The 12,080-nt window shown below is 48.1% G+C and overlaps 1 pseudogene; it reads right to left on the bottom strand.

Annotated features, from left to right (window-relative positions):
• The window catches only part of LOC149470501 (uncharacterized), a 205,369-nt pseudogene that overhangs the window by 99,838 nt on the left and 93,451 nt on the right, over positions 1–12,080 (bottom strand).

Here is a 12,080-nt window from a genome sequence, read left to right as displayed (position 1 = left end):
TAAAATACTAAAGCTGAAACAAGTGATCATAAATTGCAATAATCAAAATGCTAACCATCTAATCACTGCTTGATTCTAATTATAAAAAGGATAATGAAATATAATAAGTGTCCAGAAATCAGCTCTATAATGATGAAGGAATATAGCAAACATAAGTGTTCTGCAGTGCACAGTAAAAACTCTCAAAACCGGATGGTGAGAAAATAGGTGACTTCTGTGCCCATGTTCATCACACGGAGATGAATGTAGATTGCACTGACCGGAAAGCGCAATTGTCATGCGTGTTTGAGTATTAACCAACTCCTGGTCATCCGATTATGGGAACTGGATCTCAACGAGGATCGTCTGGCCTGCGTCAGCTAAGCAAGTATCGCACCCGCAGGGTCTCCAGGTACCAGGGGAAAAGTAATCCTCTCACCAGCAGGGGGAGCTTGTTTCACCATATATGCAGTGGCCACCAGGTTATCCTTATATGCCTTGAAGGGGGGGGGGGCTCGGGAGTAACGAGCCAGAACACAGAAGAATCTGATAGTGTAGTACTTTAATGAAAGCCACAGGGATATCGTGTACAAGTATAAATGCACTACTCACATGCAGTAGTAGAAGGCTGGCAATGGAGAAATCAAAAATGGCCGCCGGCCGTCCACGAGGGCTGTGCGGTGTGACGTCACAGGATTAAGGGCACCTACTAACGCGTTTCGTGCTCTTGCACGTTCTCCTTTTAAGATTACTTGAGAAAAAGGGTTTCCTCTCAGGGCTTTCCCATTCCTGCCTAATGGTATCAACCAGGGAACTATGGACTGGAAAGACACTAGTCTTTCTAGCATGCAAACCTTGATACATGAGGTCATGCTTAGATAGGCAAACATCCTCCTCCTCGATCTCTAAGGTTTCGTAGATAGCTTTAAGGAGGTCGTCCACATCTTCCAGGGGCAATTTGTTCCTGGAACCTCTGGAGGAGCAAACTTTCCTGTCCTCCTCTTATGAGCCTGAATCTCCCCGGGACCTAGGATCCTCCTCCGGGTCCTCCTCCCCTTTTAATGCATCTGCTACCTACAAACCCACCGATTGGGTCCAAGGATCCAGTGGCGGCTGCATTATTCCAACAGGGATCTAAAGGAGTGAAATGTAGACAACATGTCATCCTTAATGGAGGTGAGCACTTTATGGCAGGCTGTAAATGACTTATCCTTAATTAGGCTAGCCACACAATTGCAGCATAAGGGTTCTTCCCAAGCTGAACCCAATTTAGCTGCACAAACTGCACACTTCTTCTTGGGGGTCTGACTCTGCACCTTGTCCTGAGCTATAACCTACAATAAGCAAGAAAAAACACAATACAGAAAATAATCAGCCCAGGGCCCCTCATACAAAAACCACTGTGCTGTGGGAGCAGGAAAAGGAAGTGTGCCCACCAGGGTCAGCAAGAGGGATCAGAGTCCCCAAGCTTACCTTAGAGGAGCCAGTGCCTGAAGGACCAGGGTATGCCTGAGAAGTGCCAGCGCCTTCCATCCATCCCTCTTGGTGCAGAGCCACAGGCTCTGCTGGGTCTGTACACCAGACTGGCTGCCTAAACAAATGCTTGTGCCGATATGGAGACTGGAACCACAAGTCTCAGGCGCCAGTTGATGACGTCACTGCAGCCGGAACTTCCAGTTCCTGGACAGCACCCAGAAGTTGCGGCTACTAGCACGCCTGCTTGGCAGTCACTCTGCCCCACTGTGCATTGGATGCTGGAGCCCTCCCCCCGCACGGGAAAGAGAACGACAGGCATCAAAGGTCCTGGACCCCCCCAGGACACCCCCAATGGTCATGATCCACTGAAGCATGGAAAGATATCAGGAGCGCAGCCCCACTCCCCCTGAAGGGATCCTGGTAAGACAGACCAGGAGCCATCAGCAACCTCTAGGGCCCAGGACTTCCAGACAATCAGTTCCTTGATGACTGCACCCATTCTTCCGGAGGAAACACTAAAAACTCAGGAGGGAGGCCTGGTGGTCTGCCTTTTATAGTACTGTACTTACGTGTTTCCTGTCCCAGAGGGAGGAGCTCTGTCTCAGGAAGGCTGTCCTGGAGGACGTTTGGAGAAATGAACATTAGAATGACTTGAGAGACAAAAGCCAGAAATAGATCAGTGGCTGCATGCACACCTCATTGTTAGGCTGCAGGTAGAGAGGCAGAGATGAGGCAGGATTTATCATGAAATACAAATTAAAGTGTATTATTATCAAAACAGCCAAGAATATTTCACAAGGTCAGAAAAGTATGTAAGTCATCGAGTTATTCCCCAATTTAAGAAGAAGAGCATAACTGCAGGTAGTAAATGTATGAGAGGAGTTGCAGATGATACGATGGTGGGTAGTATGTACAGGAGAGGAGTGTGGGGGGTATGACAGTGATGGGTATGTACAGGAGAGGAGTACGGAGGTGTGACAGTGATGGGTATGTACAGGAGAGGAGTACGGAGGTGTGACAGTGATGGGTATGTGGAGGAGAGGAGTACGGAGGTGTGACAGTGATGGGTATGTACAGGAGAGGAGTATGGAGGTATGACAGTGATCGGTATGTACAGGAGAGGAGTGTGGAGGGTAATGACAGTGATGGGTATGTACAGGAGAGGAGTGTGGAGGTATGACAGTGATAGGTATGTACAGGAGAGGAGTGTGGAGGTGTGACAGTGATCGGTATGTACAGGAGAGGAGTACGGAGGTATGACAGTGATCAGTATGTACAGGAGAGGAGTACGGAGGTATGACAGTGATCGGTATGTACAGGAGAGGAGTGAGGAGGTATGACAGTGATGGGTATGTACAGGAGAGGAGTACGGAGGCATGACAGTGATGGGTTTGTACAAGAGAGGAGTACGGAGGTATGACAGTGATGGGTATGTACAGGAGAGGAGTACGGAGGTATGACAGTGATGGGTATGTACAGGAGAGGAGTACGAAGGTATGACAGTGATGGGTATGTACAGGAGAGGAGTACGGAGGTATGACAGTGATCGGTACGTACAGGAGAGTGGTACGGAGGTATGACAGTGAAGGGTACGTACAGGAGAGGGGTACGGAGGTATGACAGTGATGGGTATGTACAGGAGAGGAGTACGGAGGTATGACAGTGATGGGTAGGTACAGGAGAGGAGTACGGAGGTATGACAGTGATGGGTACGTACAAAAGAGGAGTACGGAGGTATGACAGTGATGGGTACGTACAGGAGAGGAGTACGGAGGTATGACAGTGATGGGTATGTACAGGAGAGGAGTACGGAGGTATGACAGTGATGGGTAGGTACAGGAGAGGAGTACGGAGGTATGACAGTGATGGGTATCTACAGGAGAGGAGTACGGAGGTATGACAGTGATCGGTATGTACAGGAGAGGAGTACGGAGGTATGAAGGTGATCGGTATGTACAGGAGAGGAGTACGGAGGTTTTACAGTGATCGGTATGTACAGGAGAGGAGTACGGAGGTATGACAGTGATGGGTAGGTACAGGAGAGGAGTACGGAGGTATGACAGTGATGGGTATCTACAGGAGAGGAGTACGGAGGTATCACAGTGATGGGTATGTAAAGGAGAGGAGTACGGAGGTATGAAGGTGATCGGTATGTACAGGAGAGGAGTACGGAGGTTTTACAGTGATCGGTATGTACAGGAGAGGAGTACGGAGGTATTACAGTGATCGGTATGTACAGGAGAGGAGTACGGAGGTTTTACAGTGATCGGTATGTACAGGAGAGGAGTACGGAGGTATTACAGTGATCGGTATGTACAGGAGAGGAGTACGGAGGTATGACAGTGATCGGTATGTACAGGAGAGGAGTGTGGGGGGTATGACAGTGATCGGTATGTACAGGAGAGGAGTACGGAGGTATGACAGTGATCGGTATGTACAGGAGAGGAGTGTGGGGGGTATGACAGTGATCGGTATGTACAGGAGAGGAGTACGGAGGTTTTACAGTGATCGGTATGTACAGGAGAGGAGTACGGAGGTATTACAGTGATCGGTATGTACAGGAGAGGAGTACGGAGGTATGACAGTGATCGGTATGTACAGGAGAGGAGTGTGGGGGGTATGACAGTGATCGGTATGTACAGGAGAGGAGTACGGAGGTATGACAGTGATCGGTATGTACAGGAGAGGAGTGTGGGGGGTATGACAGTGATCGGTATGTACAGGAGAGGAGTGTGGAGGTATGACAGTGATCAGTATGTACAGGAGAGGAGTATGGAGGTATGACAGTGATCGGTATGTACAGGAGAGGAGTGTGGGGGGTATGACAGTGATCGGTATGTACAGGAGAGGAGTACGGAGGTATGACAGTGATCGGTATGTACAGGAGGAGTATGGGGGGTATGACAGTGATCGGTATGTACAGGTATGAATCAGATGTGGGCAGGGAGGGTGATTGGCACGGTGGGGCAGCAATTACTGGAACCGATCCCCTGTACGGCTCTCTCTGCAGCAGCTGAAAGTCGGCTTCTTCTCCTCTCTCTGGACGGATTTCAGCTGCAGATAGAGCTATACAAGGGATCAGTTCCAGTAATTGCCCCTCCCCCTTTGCCCCACCACCACACCCATCACCTTCCCTGTGCACCATATGTTTCCTTTTGCTGCCCGGGGCCCCCCACCGCTGCAGTACTTCCAGGTTCCCTCCTCTGCTTCCCTCCCACAGCTAAGAGCACAGGTCCTCTAAATATGTCACACTTACCAGCCCCTTATTTTCCTGAATGAACAGAATGATTGATCAGTACCGAGCACTCACTGTGTTCATTCCTAAATAAATCATATTAAAAAAAGTTTTGGGGGGAGGGGCCCTATTAGATTGGCTGTATGGGGCCCTGTTGTTTGTAACATCTTCCCTGTTCATACCCTCCACTTGATTCTCCATCTCCTCAATATGAAGGAAATAGAAGTACAAGTGGAGGCAGTACAAAGGCCCCGGAGAGGAGATTGGTCAGGAAGGGTCTCTGCTCCACCATAACCCTGAATTCTCGGAGTGTCAGGACCCAGCTTCATACCCTTTTGCTCCTCTATCCCCTCAACCCAGAGGAAGTAGAAGTACAAGTGGAACCAAAGCAATGGCTCCAGGAAGGAGTATCAGCATTCTGATGACATTTCTGGGTCTATGCTCCACCATAACTCTGGTTCTCGGAGTGTCAGGTCCCAGCGGGTTCTCCTGGTGTCTCTCCTGTTATTCTGTCTCGGACACATCAGAGGAACATGGTGGGAGATCGGCCTGAATGTCCTTCCTGGGAGGGAATACCGGAGCCATTCTGAGGCCCAAATGATGGCCGGCAATGAGGAGGAAACCAACACTGAGAAGTAGATTGTGATGCCGGATTTACTGAAATCCTAGATCAGCAGTTTAGTTCCTCCAACATTTGGAGAACGTGGTGACCCTCTTTATCAAGCTTACAGACATCGGCTGATGTTTGCACTGTTAGTGGGTTATTTGGTCGGCCATTTTTTGGGGGGGTTTGCATAGTTTTTTTATTGGTCTTGTTGGAAAAGTTGCAGCCGATATGGACAATCGGCCGATTTTCCTGGCAATAATGGGAAGAAGAAGAAAAAGAAGAAAAAGGAAGAAGAAGAAGCAGAAAAAGGAAGAAGAAGGAAGAATGAAGAAGAAGACGATTGCAGACTGTCACATCTAGAAGAGGACATTTTATTCTGCTAAAGTGAATGGATCATCGGAATGGGAGACACCTGAATCCTTCCTATGAACTGGAAGTCCAGTCCGCGATTATATTTTACATGCAAAAGTCTTGCGGTTGCAACAAATGTATCCATTTGTATCCAAAATAATATAAAGTATTTGCATTGCTGTCACATTGTATGGTGTGCTCCTCTGTCTCTGGTTTCCTGTCCCATTTTTTCGTGACCATTGGTGGCAGCATCCATGGCGGCAGCGACCAATTATTTTGTTTATTGGCCGACAATTCAGCCGATAAATGACCTGTCTATGGCCTGCTAAAGTGATCGGGGCTACAGCACTAGGATGCCACACTGCTGACACCATACCGGTCCCGGCAGCCATCTTGGATCCCCATACTGGTCAGTGATTTCTGTTCATTCATTTATCTGGCTAATAAAGCCCCCTCTGTTCATACGGTATCACGCTATGGACCTCCTTTTTTTCCTGAGCTCCTTTGAGCTCCCACTATCTACAGAGGAGGTGAGCCATCCAGGGACGGCTGATGTCGATTCCACAGACTATACCTGACACCGTGCACATGGCGGGTCACTGATTAGTGACGCAATACACTTTTATGTATGTATTTGCACTATGTCACTTTCTCACTTGTTTTTTAGGATTGTTATTTTAATATATTGATGTTTTATTATATTTAGAAGCTGTTTATTAGGCTTGACATATCATATGATGATGATGTTTAAGCACTACACCCTGCTATTATATTATTAAGGAATAGGAACCTGACTTACCTATGTGGTCTGAAGTGGAGGAGATCCCATGATGGTGGCCGTGTGTATAAGATGGAGACGGAGAACCTGTTTGACTGGTTGGAACCAGCTGTAAAATGTCCGAAAACAGGAAAGTGTTTCATGTACAGGATGTAGCATTTCGTACATCTCACACTGGGATTTCCTGGGTTGGTCTCATAATGAGGAACATGAAAATAACTGATGAATACAGAGGGTGCAGTATGGAAAGCAGAGACTACACCGTGTTCCAAATGATTCTGCAAATGATATTTCCTCATTTCCCTCAATAATTGATGTAAATATCAGTCGGCAGAATTCTCAGGTTATCAGCTATGAAGAGGACAATTCACATTTTATTGAACAAACCTCCTAATGATAACAGGATTTGTGTTCCGGATTATTCCGCACAGGAAGTTTCCAAACACTTTCTAGGTTGTAAAGAACTGGAAATTGTCATTTGTTGTGTTTGCAGCAGATTTACTGAAATCAAAAGCTTCTCAATCAAACTTTTCCCAACATTGTAACTTTGTAAACATTTGAAGCGGTCACGTTACATTGTAACATAGGAGCCCTTATCTGATAGCAGATCACAAGTCTGGCATCCATTGAACTTGGCAGTTTTTGGACAGTTTCTGCTTGAATTTGTTTGCAAGATGTCAGAATAGCCTCCCAGAGCTGCTGTTTGGATGTAAACTGCCTCCCACCCTCATAGATCTTTTGCTTGAGGATGCTCCAAAGGTTCTCAATAGGATTGAGGTCAGGGGAGGATGGAGGCCACACCATGACTTTCTCTCCTTTTATCCCCATAGCAGCCATTGATGCAGAGGTATTCTTTGCAGCATGAGATGGTGCATTGTCATGCATGAAGATGATTTTATTACGGAAAGCATAGTTCTTCCTTCTGTACCAGGGAAGAAAGTGGTCAGTCATTAACTCTACATACTTTGCAGAGGTCATCTTTACACCTTTGTGGACCCTAAAGGGGCCAACCAGCTCTGTTCCCATGATTCCGGCCCAAAACATGACTCCACCACCGCCTTGCTGACGTCGCAGCCTTGTTGGAACAGGGTGGCCGTCCACCAACCATCCACTACTCCATCCATCTGGACCATCCAGGGTTGCACGGCCCTCATCCGTGAACAGGACTGCTTGAAAATGAGTCTTCATGTATTTTTCTGACCAATGCAGCCGTTTCTGCTTGTGAGCATTGGTTAGTGGTGGCCGAATAGAAGGTTTATGCACAGTTGCAGGACTCTGGAGGACTCTACACCTTGATGTCCGTGGGACTCCAGAGGCACCAGCAGCTTCAAATATCTGTTTGCTGCTATGTAATGGGATTTTAGCAGCTGCTCTCTTGATCCGATGCCTGGATCTGGCAGAAATCTTCCTCAATGTGCCTTTATCTGCACCAACCCGTCTGTGCTCTGAATCCGCCACAAATCTCTTCATAGTGCGATGATCACGCTTACGTTTTCCTGAAATATCGAATGTTTTCATCCCTCGTCCAAGGCATCAAACTATTTCACTCTTTTGGCAGCAGAGAGATCCTTTTTCTTCCCCATATTGCTTGAAAATGGGGATCTGCTTAACCACTTGCTCTCCAGAGGATTTACCCCTCTTCCTGACCACGCCTCTTTTTGCTACTCAGCGCTGCAATAATTCAACTGACAATTGCGCGGTCATGCAACGCTGAACCCAAACAAAATTTTCGTCCTTTTTTTTTTTTATACAAATAGAGCTTTCTTTCGGTGTTATTTGATCACCTGCGCGCTTTTTATTTTTCACGCTATAAACAAAAAAAAGATAAAAAATTTTGAAGAAAAACAATATTTTTTACTTTCAGCTATAAAATATATAAAGTAACCTCAAAGTTAGTTATAAATTTCACCAAAATGTCTCCCGCTCCATGTTTATGGGAAAAGGACCCCAATAAGTGGATATTGATTGCTTTGTGTGACCGTTATATCGTCTGCAGACTATGGGAGAGATACTGCAATTTACACCATTTTTTGCTATACAGCGCTGCGCTAGTTTAACGGACAATTGCGCGGTCATGCAACACTGCACCCAAATTAAATTTACATCCTTTTTTTCCCACGAATTGAGCTTTCTTTTGGTGGTATTTGATCTCCTGTGCAGTGTTTATTTTTTGCGCTATAAAAAAAAAGGCTGACAATTTTGAAAAAAAAAAACAATATTTTGGACTTTTTGCTATAAAACATGTCCAGTAAAAAAAAATTAAAAATCAAATTTAGTCATAAATTTTGGATAAAATGTATTCTGCGACATGTCTTTGCTAAAAGAAAACCCAATACGTGTAAATTAATTGGTTTACGTGAAAGTTATAGCGTCTACAAATGGCGGGAAAGATACTCTCGCACACCCCCTACCTGTTTTGCAGAGCGACGTTAAAAGACAGGTGCCGCCATGACACAGTAAAAACACTGCGGCGGGTGACAAGCGGGTAATAATGAGGAACGCCGTCCTTTAGTAGTTTTTCCTTCAGTTGGGCTCACCGGCCAATCTAATTATCTCCGGTGTCCCAGATTGTTTTCAGTGATCAAAAGAGCCCTGACACACAATGCCATCCAGGAGTTACACTGAAAAACAAAAGATTTCATCTTTGTGACACTTAAATAGAGTTTGCAGAATAATGTGGAACGCGATGTAGATGGTGCCGGTCCAAATATTATTGTTATTATAGAGTATTTATATAGCGGCAGAAGGTTTGCTCAGCGCTGTACATTATAGTGGGGACAGAACATGAGACAATACAGTAACAATACAATACACGAGGGGTGCGAGGGCCCTGATCCTTGGAGCTTACAATATAGGAGGGAGGGGATAGTAGTACAGGAGGAAGTGACTGTGGGGGATGGAGTGGTAGGAGAAGTGGAGGAGATCAACAGTTAGGTGAGGGTGGGGTAGGCTTCCCTGAAGAGATGGGTTTTCAGGGTGCGCCTAAAGGTGAGGAGGGTAGGTGACAGTCTGATGGATTGGGGAAGTAAGTTCCAGAGGATGGGGGAAGTCTTGGAGAAGTCCTGCAGTCAGGCGTGGGAGGAGGAGACCAGGGAGCTAAAGAGTAGGAGGTCTTGTGAGGAGTGAAGATTACGGGTTGGGTGGTATTTGGGTATCAGGTCGGTGATGTAGTTTGGGGCGGAGTTATGAATGGCATTGTATGTCTGTGTTAGTAGTTTGAATTTAATGCGTTGGGCTATCGGGAGCCAGTGAAGGGAATGACAGAGGGGGGTGGAGCCAGTGAAGGGAATGACAGAGGGGGGTGGAGCCAGTGAAGGGAATGACAGAGGGGGGTGGAGGCCAGTGGAGGGAATGACAGAGGGGGGTAGAGCCAGTGGAGAGAGTGACAGAGGGGGTGGAGCCAGTGGAGGGAATGACAGAGGGGGTGGAGCCAGTGGAGGGAATGACAGAGGGGGGTGGAAGCCAGTGGAGGTATTGGCAGAGGGGAGTGGAGCCAGTGAAGGGAATGACAGAGAGGGGTGGAGGCCAGTAGAGGGAATGACAGAGGGAGGTGGAGCCAATGGAGGGAATGACAGAGGGGGGTGGAGCCAGTGGAAGGAATGACAGAGGGGAGTGGAGGCCAGTGGAGGGAATGACAGAGGGGGGTGGAGGCCAGTGGAGGGAATGACAGAGGGGGGTGGAGGCCAGTGGAGGGAATGACAGAGGGAGTGGAGCCAGTGGAGGGAATGACAGAGGGAGTGGAGGCCAGTAGAGAAAATGACAGAGGGGGGTGGAGTCAGTGGAGGGAATGACAGAGAGGGGTGGAGTCAGTGGAGGAAATGACAGAGGGGGGTGGAAGCCAGTGGAGGGAATGACAGAGGGGGGTGGAGCCAGTGGAGGGAATGACAGAGGGGGGTGGGGCCAGTGGAGGGAATGATAGAGGGGGGTGGAGTCAGTGGAGGGAATGACAGAGGGGGTGGCAGTAGAGGGGCGGTTGGTGAGGTGGATGAGTCTGGCCGCTGAGTTCAGTATAGACTGAAGCGGGGATAGTCTGTGATGAGGGAGGCCGGTGAGGAGGGAGTTGCAGTAGTCCAGACGTGAGATAATAAGGGAGCAGCTGTCACGGAACCGGTACGCAATATACCGCAGCTTCCCCTGTCCGAACACCATCCACGGACCACACCCTTGAAATCCCTCAGGAAATAGACAGCACCCAGCTCTTCTTAATACAGGAAGCCAACTCCATTTATTTTAACACAAAACACAGGATATATACAGAGGGCGGGGAAACACAACCAGGAACAGGAAATACATCATCAGCCTGCCCCATCACTGGGAGGATGCAGTAAACACCTCATCACCCCTCTCCATCCAACCAAGACACAGAACTAGAGATGAGCGAAGAAATGAAAAATTCGATTCGACTGATTCGGCGAATTCGTGGACAATATTCGATTCGAGTCGAATAAATTCGCTGTGAATTTAACTTAAAAAAGGGTGTTTCTAGGCTTCAGAGAGACTTAATATTAGTGCAGAACACTGTACCTTTAATTTAAATGCCCTTGGAGTCTGCTGGGGAAGAGAAATAATACTGTCTGTCAGTATGACATGCAGATGAGTGCCGTCGATCTTAGAATCACTGCACACTTCACTCCTTTGGCCAGTCACGGGGCCAAAACCAGTGTTTGGAGCCACAGTGTGGCGGTGGAGGCAGCAGCAATGGGAGGCCATACAGCAACCTATGACAAAATGGAAACCAGCAGGAGCGTGAGGAGACCTGAAAGTGGCACATGGCAGAGTGGGAGCAATGGGAGGCGGTACAGGGACCCAGGTCACACTATGGGCCCAGCAGCAGCGTGACCAGGCGGTACGGGGGCCCATGGCCGATATGGGGCTTGGTGGCACCTATGGAAGGCCTGTAATCTGCCAGCAACCTATGACAAAATGGACAACCGCAGGAGTGTGAGGAGATTTCAAAGTGGCACATGGCAGAGTGGAAGCAATGGAAGGCCGTACAGGGACCCAGGTCACACTGTGGGACCAGCATCAGCGTGAACAGGCGGTACGGGGGCCCATGGCCGATTTGACCTCATTCATCCCATAGTCCTGCCGACTCACGAATAGCGTGGCCTCCTCAAAGGGCCTGAGCAAGCGCAGGTGTCACGCATGAGCTGCCAATGGCTGACATCTAAGTTACACAGGGAGTACCTTTATCCGCTTTTAACATCAGGAAATCTGTGATGGCCTTTAGCTGTTCGTAAAGGCGGTCTAACATATGTAGGGTTGAATTCCACCTTGTTGCAACGTCACAGCATGAGGAGTCGGTACGGGGGCCCATGGCAGATTACATGTCTGGCAGCAGCTATGTGAGGCCCGTAATCTGCCTGCACCCTATGTCAAAAAATTTAACACACCAGCAGTGTGAAGAGACCTGAAAGTGGCACATGGCAGCAGAGTGTGGCGATGGAGACAGCAGCAATGGGAGGCCGTACAGGGACCCATGAGAGACTCTAGACTTGGCAGAAGCATGAGGAGGCGGTATATAGGGGCCCATGGCAGATTAGGGGCCTGGCAGCAGCTATGTGAGGCCCGTAATCTGCCTGCACCCTATGTCAAAAAATTTAACACACCAGCAGTGTGAAGAGACCTGAAAGTGGCACATGGCAGCAGAGTGT

This window comes from Staurois parvus, unplaced genomic scaffold (genome assembly GCF_062004578.1).
Source record: "Staurois parvus isolate SC_StPar_1 unplaced genomic scaffold, SC_StPar_1.0 ptg000041l, whole genome shotgun sequence".
Classification (NCBI taxonomy): domain Eukaryota; kingdom Metazoa; phylum Chordata; class Amphibia; order Anura; family Ranidae; genus Staurois; species Staurois parvus.
The sequence above is the reverse complement of the archived record's forward strand: the minus strand, read 5'-3'. Positions and strand labels throughout refer to the sequence as shown.